Source organism: Benincasa hispida, chromosome 8, assembly GCF_027475165.1.
Source record: "Benincasa hispida cultivar pf3 chromosome 8, pf3_genome.v1.1, whole genome shotgun sequence".
Taxonomy (NCBI): domain Eukaryota; kingdom Viridiplantae; phylum Streptophyta; class Magnoliopsida; order Cucurbitales; family Cucurbitaceae; genus Benincasa; species Benincasa hispida.
In genome coordinates this window covers 27,359,842-27,373,073 of record NC_143485.1, presented here as the reverse complement: position 1 = coordinate 27,373,073, position 13,232 = coordinate 27,359,842, and positions in this window count along the sequence as shown.

Here is a 13,232-nt window from a genome sequence, read left to right as displayed (position 1 = left end):
ATCGTGTAGTGTTTTGTAAGCGACAGACATGGAACTAAGCGATGAGCTAAACGATCGCTTAGCTTTTGCTAAACGATTGGGCATCGACCTATACGGTAGGTTCAGTCTTCTCCCACTTGCTCAATCATTTACACGATTGTGCATTCCTTCTTCTTCTACCTTAATCCAAGTCCAAATAGAGCCCATCCTCTAGATTCTCACATCGAGAATACCAAGGTAGCCTTCTTAGTGGTATCACACTCAACTCGACACCGTTGAGGTTCTATGGAGGTTGTTCATGCTGTTGAGGTGTTCGTGACCGAAGCGATCGCTGAGGACGAGTGTGTGGTGTTCGTGCTATGGAGCGGTCGTGTTATTCAAGCATTTGAGGTTGCTGTGTTCGAGCATTCGTGAGCAAGGAATGTGGAGACGAGTCTACAAATGTTTGTAGCATTTCTCCTTGTTCATTTGTATTTTCATGCTGTAATTTCTGTAATGAATGCATAAACATTTGTTTCTGTTTTGACTGTAATTTGTAATGTTCATACATGATTGTAATTTGGAATAATCTTTTCCACTGCTCATAGAAATCCTCATGACCGATTTCTTCAGTCACATATTGAACATTCTCCATTTTTCAGAATAATGAAAATATGGTTTTTGATATTTGACACAGTAAGAGCAGGGTGAAACTGATATTGGAGTTAGTCATTGAGGTTGTTCACAGATATGAACAAACAGCACAGAGTAAACAATATATGCTGAGCAATAATAAAAAAACAACAAAAGAGCGGGATAGCCATAAAACAACAATCCACAAAACCTAGACACAAACCAATTAGCTATTACAGATACCTCAAGATGGGGAGAGCTACACAATCGACAATGAGCAATAAATAGAAAACAGATCGATCATAATTGATGACAAAAACGTTGATGAAATCGTAATAGACCAGATCAGAGATAATTAGAGACAATCAACAATGGATCATAGACGAATGCGAGACCAGCGACGAACAAACAAAGTAGATCTGTGGCTATGGCGAATCGAATGCGAGATTAGAGACAGTTCTGGTCAGAGACGAGAATGCAACCGTTTAGCACAGATACAAGATCAAAGGATGACAGTGGCTCGGACCCGACGGCAGCTCAAATGCGAGATCAGTGATGCGGTGGCAGCAGCGGCAAGCATGGACAGCTTCTAAAGGTGGTCTGTGGTGCAGCTGAAAACCATAAAATTTCACAAAATGACCTAAAACCCAAAAAATTTTCTACCAATGTCCTCTTCCTAAAAACTTTTCTACCACGACCTTTTGCCCATGCGAAATTCCAAAGTTACCCCCAGTTTTTAAAAAACCTTCAGACCGTTTGGTGAACGTGTGTCTCTACGAATACTTTACAATGATAGGGTCATTTCGTTCATTTTCTACTCAAAGAATTTCTCTTCAAAGCATTTTCTCTCGATTTTTCTCTCATTTTCTCTCCGAAGTCGAGCACTCCTCGTAGGTTTCTCCCCGATCGCCTCTACGCTCTTGCCATCGTCATCGTGATCTGAAAGGTATGAGACTCTTTTCCTTGAAGAATGTATGTTGATATTTGAGGTTTTACTATCTTTTAGGGTTTAATTGTGTGTTCGTTTGTAATCGATCGTTGAGAGAATACTAACTGATCAGACAGAGAATACTAAGCGAGCATTTAGAGAATATTAGGCAAGCGTTTAGATATTACTAAGCGATCGGATAAAGATTATTAAGCAATCTTATATAAAATATTAAGCGATCGGATTGTTTAGACATCTGTTATGTGATCGCTTAGCTAACTGTTAGGCGATCGTTTAGATATCCATTATGCGATCGTTTGGCTAACTGTTACGCGATCTTTTAGATATCTGTTACGCAATCGTTTAGTTTTTGTTATGCGATCGTTTAGATTTTGTTATACAATCGTTTAGGTTTTGCTATGCAATCATTTAGGTTTTTTTTATGCGATTGTTTAGTTTTTGTTATGCGATTGCTTAGTTTTTGTTATGCGATTGCTTAGTTTTTGTTATATGATTGCTTATTAATTCGTATAATGTACACAATTGTCAGATTGGTAAGATGGTCGTTCTTGTTGAGAAATATTTTCCTGCTATAGTCGCTTGCCAAGTCCACAAAAGGTGAAACCCGGATTTCCATTTTCCCTACTTAAGTAGGTAATTAAGGGAATTAACTAAGTGAAAGTTAATCCTATGTTGAAGAGAAGGAAATTTCCAAGTATTAAATAGATTTTCCTCGAGAAGTTTGAAGATAAGCCTTTACTAGTGGAATTTGACTAGGTGTAAGGTCAAAAGAAACCATGTGTTTGGTGTTAACGCATGAGATAAGGCTAAGTGTAGTATGAAGTCGAAGGCAACCAATGCGTGTGTGAGGTTGGTCGCATGATTGGTCGAGGCGTTGGCAAGAGGCATTTCCCAAGTTGCTCATGCATTGAGTTTGTGTGAGCGAGAACGGAAAGAGCGAGATGTTGAACGCAAGGCGCTAAGCAGATGATCGTATAGCGGTGAGCGGTGCTACACAATGAGGTAGGCGATCATGTAGCAAATGCGCGGAGCTCAACGATGCGGTAGGCGATCGTGTAACTGTGCATGGCACTAAGCAATGTGAAGAGAGGTGCTACATGATCAGGCTATACGATAGGTGTTAAGCACTACACGATCAGTGTAAGCACTAGACGATAAGCATAGAAGCTAAACGATAGCGCTAGACCATAGCGTTGGATGATAGCATTAAGCGTTGAGCAGGCACTAAACGATGAGCGTAGAGCTAGACGATGCATGGGCGCTGGGCGATAGACTACATGATGGAACTACACGATAAGCGTGAGTGCTACCGATAGACGAAATGTTAAACGATGGCCGTTATGCAATAGAGTCAGGTGCTAGGCGATGATGCTATGCGATGAGCGGATGCATTAGACGATAAGGCGTCAATGCTACATGATGGAGGTAAATGATAGGCGCAGTAGCTAAGCTATAGGCTATGCATGAGATCATTGAGAGCGAGATCATTTACTAAACAATTGAGAGACACAATGGGGCGTTGGTGCTAAGCGATGGACGCAGGCACTAAACGATTGCAGCGAGAGGGTTGGTTATTAAGCGACAATAAGAGATTCAGTAGACGATGGAGCTAAGCGATGAAGTGCAAGAGCTGCATGATGGACTGAACGATAGAGCGATGCTGAGGCTTTCGTTACGTAAGGTTGATGAGCTCACTTGGACAAATGGCTATACCGAGAAAAGTTTGAACTTGAGTTAGTAGGAGCTGAATGAATGAAGTTTCATGCAAAGGAAGTCTTATGCATGAGGAAGACAACACAAGTAGGTGTGTGGCATGAGAGTATGTGAATGTCAAGGGAACAGGTGGTGGCAAAATATGGTGCAAACACCCCAAAGTAGGAGGTGTCTTGCATTGAGACTTGGTAAAGATGATAAGAATCGTTTCCTTTGGTCTATAAATACCACCATAAGATGTCTCTTCAATTCATAAGCTAAATCCTCTTCAAAGAACGTAAGAAAGAGTGTTAGAAGGTGGATTTGAAGAAGACCATGCGTTGGGAGTAAGATCATGTGTCGGTCATGAAGTTCCAAGAGGAGGAGATGCTGTTGGACAGTGAAGTCTGAAGGTAGCATCAAATTGGGACGAGGATTTCTCCCAGAATACTCGTGCATTTTGAGTGATTCTAAAGCCACCTGAAATCTTTGAGAGTCTAGTTTTCAGGGTAGGGCTTCCGGAGAAGAAGCTCTAAGAAATAGGGCTGGAGAGTGAGGAAAAGACGGAAGGGTTAAGCTATCAAGTAAGCTTGGGCCAGTCTTGTTGATTTGAGGATTCCGACCAAACCACGAGAAGTTTTGAGCTAATATTTTAAGATAAGCTTTATATTTTAGAGCATGTTTGTAAAAGAAAGTATCTCGAGATAAGGCTTGAAACTATGAGTAATCTGAGCTTTAAGTTGAATCTGGATCTTACCTTACCAAGGTGAGTGGTATTTTCCTTTAAGTATTAAGCATATCTTTTAGAGTAAATCGTATATGCTTATGTTATGAATGAGTAAATAGCATGAAACTGAGAATATATAATCTGGATGGTCAGGGGGTCAATAGACCTAGTTCCTGAACCTAAATGGAACCTCACGGGATGGTCAAGGGATCGAGAGGTCTAGTTCCTAACCCTGTGGGAGGAACTTCATATGGGATGGTCAGAGGGCCGATAGGCCTAGCTTCTGAGCCTATGAGCGGGGAGCTATGTGCACATAGGGAACAAAAGGGAATGCAAAAGAGCAAGCGTTTATGATTAGTAACAGTTAACTATCTATCGTGCGTGTAGATAGAAGTTGAAACCAGACTCATTCAAAGCTAAGGTTTGAGTATTAACCTCGTATATATGATATGCTTGTTCTTTATTAGTTGAAATAGACTCTAGAAGTTGCTTACCACTCACTGAGCTTTGTGAAGCTCATTCTTTTCTTTCATGTTTTCTTCCCAGGTAGCGAAAGGTAAGAAGTTCTAGGGTGCTGCTAAGGTCAAGGTACGCCACAAGCCACATTCACACTTTCGGGATTTTAAGAGTTGTTGATGTAAATTTTGTAGTTATGTCTTGGAGTTGTATAAACATTACTCTGTTGTAATGAAATGGGCCTATTAAATCAACTGTTGTTTATCTCCTTGACTTAGAGTTTACTAAGAGTAAAGAGGTTTAGATGGGTAGTAGGTATCACGAAAGGATGGTATCTGCAGTCCCTCATGCCTCCCCTCGAGCTTAGAAGGAGGCTCGGTGTGGGGTGTGATATAAAATTTCCCCTGACATTAAGAAAAAGTTGACAGAAGAACATATGAGACTGTATAGGCAAACAGCCTTTGGTCCTCTGTTGGATATAGATCTTGTTTTCAATGGACAACTTTTGCACCACTTTCTGTTAAGAGAGGTAGCAAATGTGAACCTAGATGTTATTTCATTCAACATTCTAGGGAAGAAGATAACATTCTCCCAAGAGGATTTTAACTTGATAACTGGTTGTGGCCGACTAAGAAAATAGTGGAAAGAGAAATAAGTGGTGAAAGGCTGCGAGAACTCATTCTTGGACCCAAGGACCCAAATGGAAAGAATAGTTCTTGCAAGGATGTGGAGCTCACCTTCGAGAATTTTAATTTTACTAATGACGAAGATGTTGTCAAGGTTGCATTGGCACTGTTCACTGAAATTGTGATGATTGGAAAAGACAAGAAAACCTAGTTCGATAGTAATATATTTAGGATTTCTGATGACCACAACGTCTTCGTACATTATAACCGGTCTTCTCTCTTCTATGGACCTACATTGAATAGCATGGAGACTATCATGCGCGGGAAGAAGGAGGCATATGATTCAAAGAAAGCAGAAGGTGATCACCACGCCTCACATTACTGTATAAAGGGATTCGTACTTGTATTCCAAGTACGTACTTTTATTTCTAGTTCACTTTAATATACATTGAACCTATTTTATGTTCGTCTAAGAATTTTACATATTGTAGGTTTGGGCTTACAAAATTTTATCCACATCGAGTAAGTTCAAGCCACCAAAGTCAACAAGGTTGCAATCCATAGAATTCTTAGAGGGACTTGTTCTCATGCTCCATCTTATAAATCATTAAACAAAAAAGTTTTCCAGCCAAAAAAAGTAAGTAATCGATCACTTCTAACTTGCTCATTTCTTTATAGTTTCATGAATTCTGACTTGCTCATTCATTTATGTACAAACTATTATTGTGTCGAGACTTGTACCTAGCACAGAGGAGTTAAGGTACAAAGAGGATCGACTTGAAGGACTTAATGTGGTTCCTAATATTGGAGAAAGGAGGATTGAAGGGGATGAACACTCCATCGACACTCGTGAGTCCCTTGGGGGGGCACGAAGAGCATGAACCTCATGTAGAAAGCTCTATAAATGTGCAACGTATAGAGCCAGAACCACATATGCTGGTTCAAACTAACTAAATAGAGTCCGAACCACGTAAGCAACAAAAGTCCTCCAGACATCGTCATTTCAAATCATACAAGATTCTTGGGGAGGAAATAAAAGAAATTCAGAAAGATTTGGCGAATTTAAATACCATGGACTATCAGATGGGAGATACATTTACTGTCCAACATCATTTGATGGGCCAACAACTGAACGAGATAAAGATGATGGTCCATTGTCTGTGTAAGGTATGTATTTATGTACAATCGTTTAGATATTCTCAATTAGACGATCATTTAGAATATCTATACGATCGTTTAGATTTTTTAGACGATCGTATAGATTTTCTAAACAATTATTTAGATTTTTTAGACGATCGTATAAATTTTCTAGACGATCGTATAGATTTTCTAAATGATCATTTATATTTTCTATACGATCGTTCATATTGTCTAGATGATCATTTACATTTTCTAGACGATCGTTTAAATTTTCTAGACGGTCGTATAGAGTTTCTAAATGATCGTTTACATATTCTTAGATGATCGATTACCTCCCTGGATAGAATAGTTCATTTTATTTTCAAGAACCTCATAATGATGATGATCCCCCTCAGACCCACCAAGAAACCCAAAATGAACAGCCAGCTAGAATGATCAGTGAGCAGTCCGAAACTGTCACCGATCAAGATCCAATATCTAAATTTATGGACACCTCTGTCAATGAACCAACTGTTCATGAATAGCTAGTTTCTCAAACCACTGATGAAATATTGGAGTCGGATGTAGGGACGTCAACTGAAGCATTTAGTGTTGGGGTCCATTTCAATTCGGAGACGTCAACTGAAAAGGATGTCATTGAAGTTGAGGTATGGCTGTTGCATGAATTAGTATTCTTAAAATTGTACTTCCACTAATTTATAATTTAAATATAGGAAATAAAGGGCCGAGAGCACCGGAAAAGGAAAAAACCAGCCAAGTTCACACCTGAGTGTTTCAAAAGGAGGAAGAAGTTTAAAACTCAGCCCAAATCTTATCAGCCTCAACATTCTCAGCCCCAATCTTCTCAATTCTCAACCACATTCAGAAACAATTCAACCTCATTCACCTCCAAGATCTTTGCAGCCCCAATCTGAAGAAGTTGAACCACCTATAGTGGCACTGAAATCAGCCACTGGTATTATCAATCTTAACCCTTTGGTCCCTGTATTTGAGTTCCTCAGAACGACCGTTCGTTCCTATGACCCATGCTTTCCAATCCCTGATGTTCTGTGGAATGCATACAATAAATGGAAAAGCCATCCTAAAACAAAAAATGAGAAGCAGGCGGTAGTATATTGATGACGTAAAATTAGGGGGACGCAACTATGCGATGCCTGTCTTAGGTTATGCGTTGGTTCTCATGCATCGGTGGTCATGCGTTGGACTATGCAATATGCGATTATGAATGTATGTGATGACCATGCATTCCTGTCACAAGTTTTCTTATGCTCTCGCCAAGTATAACGAGAACGCAAGTTTCTCGAGTGATCCGAGGTCGAATTCAGGGACTTCTAGCTAAATGTATGCGATGATGTGTTTGCGACGGATGAATAAAATAATGATGGAGGTTGTAAACTATAAACTACTCCTACTTCTAACTAACAGACAAAGCGATGGGAATATAACTAAGAGGTAAAGACACGGAAACTGTTGACGCGTAGTAAAATGAATGGAAAAATAGATAAAATGTGATGATGTCTTCACTGCAACACTGAGATTGACTGCAAGGGCACCCCCGCAAGCGCAAGCTATGCGATCATGCTACACACACTTGTGCCTAATTCTAGGACGCATGCGATGTATATGCGATAGTTTCGAGAAGCCTATGCCTAAGCCTCCATAACCCACTCAAGTGTTTTCACACATAAGCATGATGACCACATACCACTGTATCCTACTTCTGGACGCATGCGATGTCCTATCCGTAGGGTGCATACGCTGTGTAATAGAAAATGGAGCTTATCTCTAAGTTCCCCATTCTTGCTTATGTGATCCAATCCGCTCTCCAAGACTTAGATTTGGTTTTAAGACTACTCTTCCAAGTATGCCTAAATGATGAATGATGCGCTCATAAGACAAGGTAATCGCATAAACTTTGTTGATGTAAGATTATTTCTATCTCTAGTGAACACTTGCTTACATTTCTTAATGCAACCAACCACTTACCCTCCCGGGTAGTTGGTTGTTACTGACTTTACTCAGACAAGCATTGCGTCCGCTTATAGACAAGCGTTGCTACAGCTTCACACTAAGCAAATAAGGTTTTCTCACAAGACTCACACAATGCACACCTTCCGGTGGTTTGCTACATGCTTCATATTCCTATGCCGCATGATTAAGTATGCGATACTCTAACAGTCTCACTAAGTGATGCAATGAAAGTTAAGGGTGCTAAGTGAATGAAGATGGAGATGGAATCGAAGGAAATATAGAAATGCATTGATCACAAAATGTAAGCCAAAATGTAATACAATACAATATAAGGAAAGAAGAGAAATGGAAAGACCAACTGGAAGCAAAGCCTTGCTTCCAGCAGATGTGTGTCAAAGTTGTCGGTGGTGCCATGGATGGGCGGTGGAGCAGACTCTCTCAAGCTCTAACTCCGGCGAAGGCTCCAGTCGTCACTCGGAATGGATAAAGGAGATGAAGAACTCTCAAACTATTTTCTCATGCTATAGTCTGGATCACAAGGATCCACCCGAAGGTCGAAACTTGGATGATTTGAAATTCTGCTCAACCGCTTCTATTTATAGAGCTAGATCACCGATAGCATTAATGGACCTGCTCTGATCTGACACTCGCGGCGCGATGGTCCTTTTCTGAATCTCTGCTGCTAACGGCGTGGTAGGTGAAATGTCAACATCATCTTTTGATACTCCCGAGGTATGCGTTCATGCTTCCATTCCACCAACCTTGTGTTCATCCTTCTATTATGGTTATCATCATGTAGCCGCAATCTCTTTTCGATGACCACATTCGCTCTATGGCCGCAACTTCTCTACGATGACCGTATTCGCTTGACGACCACAACTTCTATGCAATGGATTCATGTGGTTGATGGCCGCAACATCCATGCATTGAACGTATGCGTTCGCCTTTGCGATGGAGAGATTCCCCACATGCGGTCGTCTATGCGATAGCCCGGATTCCGTGTATGCGTCCGCTTCCTGCGTTAGCTACAAAGATAGACAAATGGACGCATAATAGTGGGTTAGCCAAGATTCTTAATGTCGATCGATGCAAACACATTTTCTCATGAATTCCTAACATATTCGCTGCATATTCTACTTAACAACCCTCATAATTTTAAATAAAAGGCCTAAGATGACGTGCATTTCTGCCCGTCATCATATATACATTTAGGACCAAGGATTTCTTCAAAACGCTTGAGCAGAACACATAGGTGCTTGGAAATATGAGTATTTCTATTAATTCATTAACCAAGATCGATCGTTCAAATAATTCTATACGATCGATTAGAATTAGAATTCTAAGCAATCGATTAGAAGTTTCTAAATAACTTATTAGAATTAGAATTCTAGTAAACAATCGATTAGAATTTTCTAAACGATCAGTTAGAAACTACTAAACGATCGTTTATAATTTTCTTTTAGTAACTTTTAAGCTTAACTTATACTTTTTTTGGTTGTACCAAACTATGGATCTCTTTTCGATGCACGTGCATCAGAAGTTGCACATGAAATTTGACCTTTGTAAGATTTGATTCACGGTCATTGACTCGAACTTCACGGTATGGAAATTTCACATATCTGTTGAAACTACTGTTAACTCAAGCATGCATTTACATCTTGCCTTTCCTAGGATTCTTTGATGGAGCCAAAGGGTGTTGCTTCCAAGATCCGATCAGACGGTATTGAAATAGAGGATGGCAAAGTGGCAAGCTGGTTGGATCAAGAAGCACACATGAGGTTTTGGGCGGACTCTCACTTCTTCCTTTACTTTGTGCTTGGATAGTACAAAGAATACAAACCAGCATGGACGGACGTTGACTTCGTATTTGGGCCAATCAACATCAAATAATACTGGCTTATGCTTGCCATCGATCTACAGGGGTGCACAATCTTTATATTTGAATCCATGTCGAACTACATCGGTGGTGACATAGTTGAGGGTCATCTGATGCTCATGGCCAGAGCAATAGTATCCATGTTGATTTCTTTCAGATTCGACAAACAACATAAGAAGTTCAAGTACGGGCAATGGGAAGTTAAGAGATCAAATGCGACCCTCCAAGAGGGCAAGTCTCTAAATTGTGAAATATTTTGTGCTAAATTTATAGAATATTGTGTAACTGGGGCTGATAAAGCTGACTTAACACAGGTGAATATGAGATTTTATAGGAAACAATATGTTGCCCAATTGTGGGCAAATAAATATTTATGGTAATATTTTTTGTGATAAATTTGTGTTAAATTTGTAGAATATAATTGGTGTTGTACATTTAACTAAGCAAATAAATAACTAAGCAATCGCCCAAACTAAGTAAAAGATAATTTAAGATTATGTGCAAGATGATTTAAGAATATGTAACGTTCATCTAGAAAATCTAAACGATCATTTAGAAAATTCTAACTGATCATTTACTAAATCTATAAGATCATTTAATACTATCTAAACGATCGCGCATAATTAGCTAAGCGATTGTACATAATTAACTGAGCGATCACACATAAATAACTAAGCGATCATGTACAAATAACTAAGCGATCGTACAAAAATAACTAAGTGATTGCCCAAAAAAAAAATTACATATCGTTAAGTTTAGATGGGCCAGTGGCAGGTGCTATCAATGTTTGTCTGCACATTTTCTTGTTATGTCCTCTCTAACCACATCGTGTATACCTATGTATTTGTCGTGGCTCCTCTCCAATTGAAGGTGTCCTGATGGTTTGATGTCGACCTACACTTGCTACCTTTCGCGATGGTAGAATTGGTTCAAAAATCTTCAAAATCTGGTCTTCGAAACCATTCTTGTTTGTGTCCAACTGGGAAGATTGGTTTGGCATAAACAGCAAGCACACACTCAACTATAAACCTTTTTGCACATAATGTTTGAACAATAATGTTTCTTAGGGCCGCTGCAGATATTGTATAGGAGCACGGGATCTCGATGCAATTAAACTCCATATAAGTACATGTTCGTGAACGAAGATCGACCAACCCCCCAAACACGATATGTCCTAGACATCAATTCTGATTCCTTAAGAATACTCATTGCGTAATCAGTTACAATGTTTATACATGTCATTACATGTGTATGTTAGATATGGAATCAACCTCGTAGCCACTCACGGATATGCTTTAATACATCTGAAACTCAGACATTCTATAAGATTTCATCACTAGGTAGAAGTGTGGGATTATGTCCTTATTCTTGAATTTTTCAACCAAATTGTTCTGAATATGGTATATACATAAGGCATGAAATGCATCAAGGAATATACTTGCAACAGCCTTTGCAATTGAGATGTGACTATCTGATATAATCACTAAATTGGGAACGTCTCCTATCGAAGCCTTCAAATGAGTCATGAACCAAGTCCATGATGCATCGTTCTCACCATCTATAATACTGAAGACGATAGGATATATGTTGTTATTGCCATCAATGTACGTTGCTATTAACAACACACCTTTGTATTTCTCGTGCAAATGGGTCCCATCAACAACGGTTACTGGGCGGATGCAGTTTAGAAAACCCCTGATACATAGATCAAGTGCCATGAAGACGTACTTAAAGTATTGTCCATCCTCTACTTCAACCTCAAATATCATACCTGGATTTGCAAGCTTAAGTACCTCGCCATATGCCCCAACAATAGCATATGATCCTTCTGGCGATCCTCATGTGAACACCAATCCGTACTCTCTAGTGCGATAAGCCCACCCGTAACTTATGTTCACTCCATAATCTCGTTGAACGTCCTCAATTATATCCCTTGGGCGGTATGTTAGACCAACTTGTTCGTATTTGGACTTGGTTAAGTGTCCAATAACTCAACTTTTTGCTTGTCGATGATTACCAATTCTCATTTCAAGAGAACATGTATGTTCGCTTGGATATTTCGTCACTTTGAAGTAATCACTTTCTTTCATTTTTTTTCTTTTTTTTTTGCACAGACCCTCCACTTGCATTCCTTCATTGAACACCAGATAGTTAGCAAGCTCTTTGTTGACTTTTTTACACAGTAGTCAAAGTTCTTTCTTATTGTAAGCATCAATAATTTAACTGACGAATCATATTTCAAAAAGAAACTTTGACCGACCTTTATATCCTCGTCATTTAGATAGTCATGAGCTATTGTGATGAGATTGTCATACGATGGGCCCTTTGATGGTTTGGGTATATCAACAAATGTTTCGGTTGGAATAGTGGAATGCATTAGAACCAAAAGCATCACAACTTATGGGACGAGAGCATGTGGGTTGGAACATGGATGTTAGGTGTTGGAGAAGTTTGTGGTCCTAAAGGTTGTCCATATCCATATTCAGTATCGAATTATGAAGTACATTTGGGTTCACTGTTGTGACCAAACCAAGCTTCACTTTGGTCATCCCCTAAGTTACATGGCTCTATATGATAAGTGAACGATCGTTTATACATTACTATGCGATCGTTTATAAATATTTACATGATCATTTATAAATTACTATACGATTGTTGATAAATTATTACACGATCGTTTATAATTTACTAAATGATCGTGTATAACTTACTATACTATCGTTTATAATGTACTATACGATCGTATTGTAATTTATAATGATCATCTATATTGTAACGAACGATCGTCTAGTAATTTATGCACGATCATTTATATTGTAATGAATGATTGTGTATATATTACTATACGATCATTCATTTAATATTAAACGACATTTATTATGAAAGCGATGTGGAACAAGAAATCATTGTATATCACTTACATTCTCTCCGTTTCTGAATCTGATGATGAAAGCGATCAACGAAGAGGTTGAATTGAAACTCTGAGAGAAAGCTACAAGAGAACAATGAGAGAATTTTGTGGGGAGTTCGACAAAAAGTGAATACTGAGAGTGACCTTTTATTCTCTTCATACCAATGTTATTGGTAGAATATTAGTTGGGAATAAATGTTTTGATTAAATGTTGATGTTGTATTGAATACACATTTAATGAAGGGTTGAAGAAATTGTTGAAAGAAGAAGAAATGTAGTGTGGTTTGAGGAGT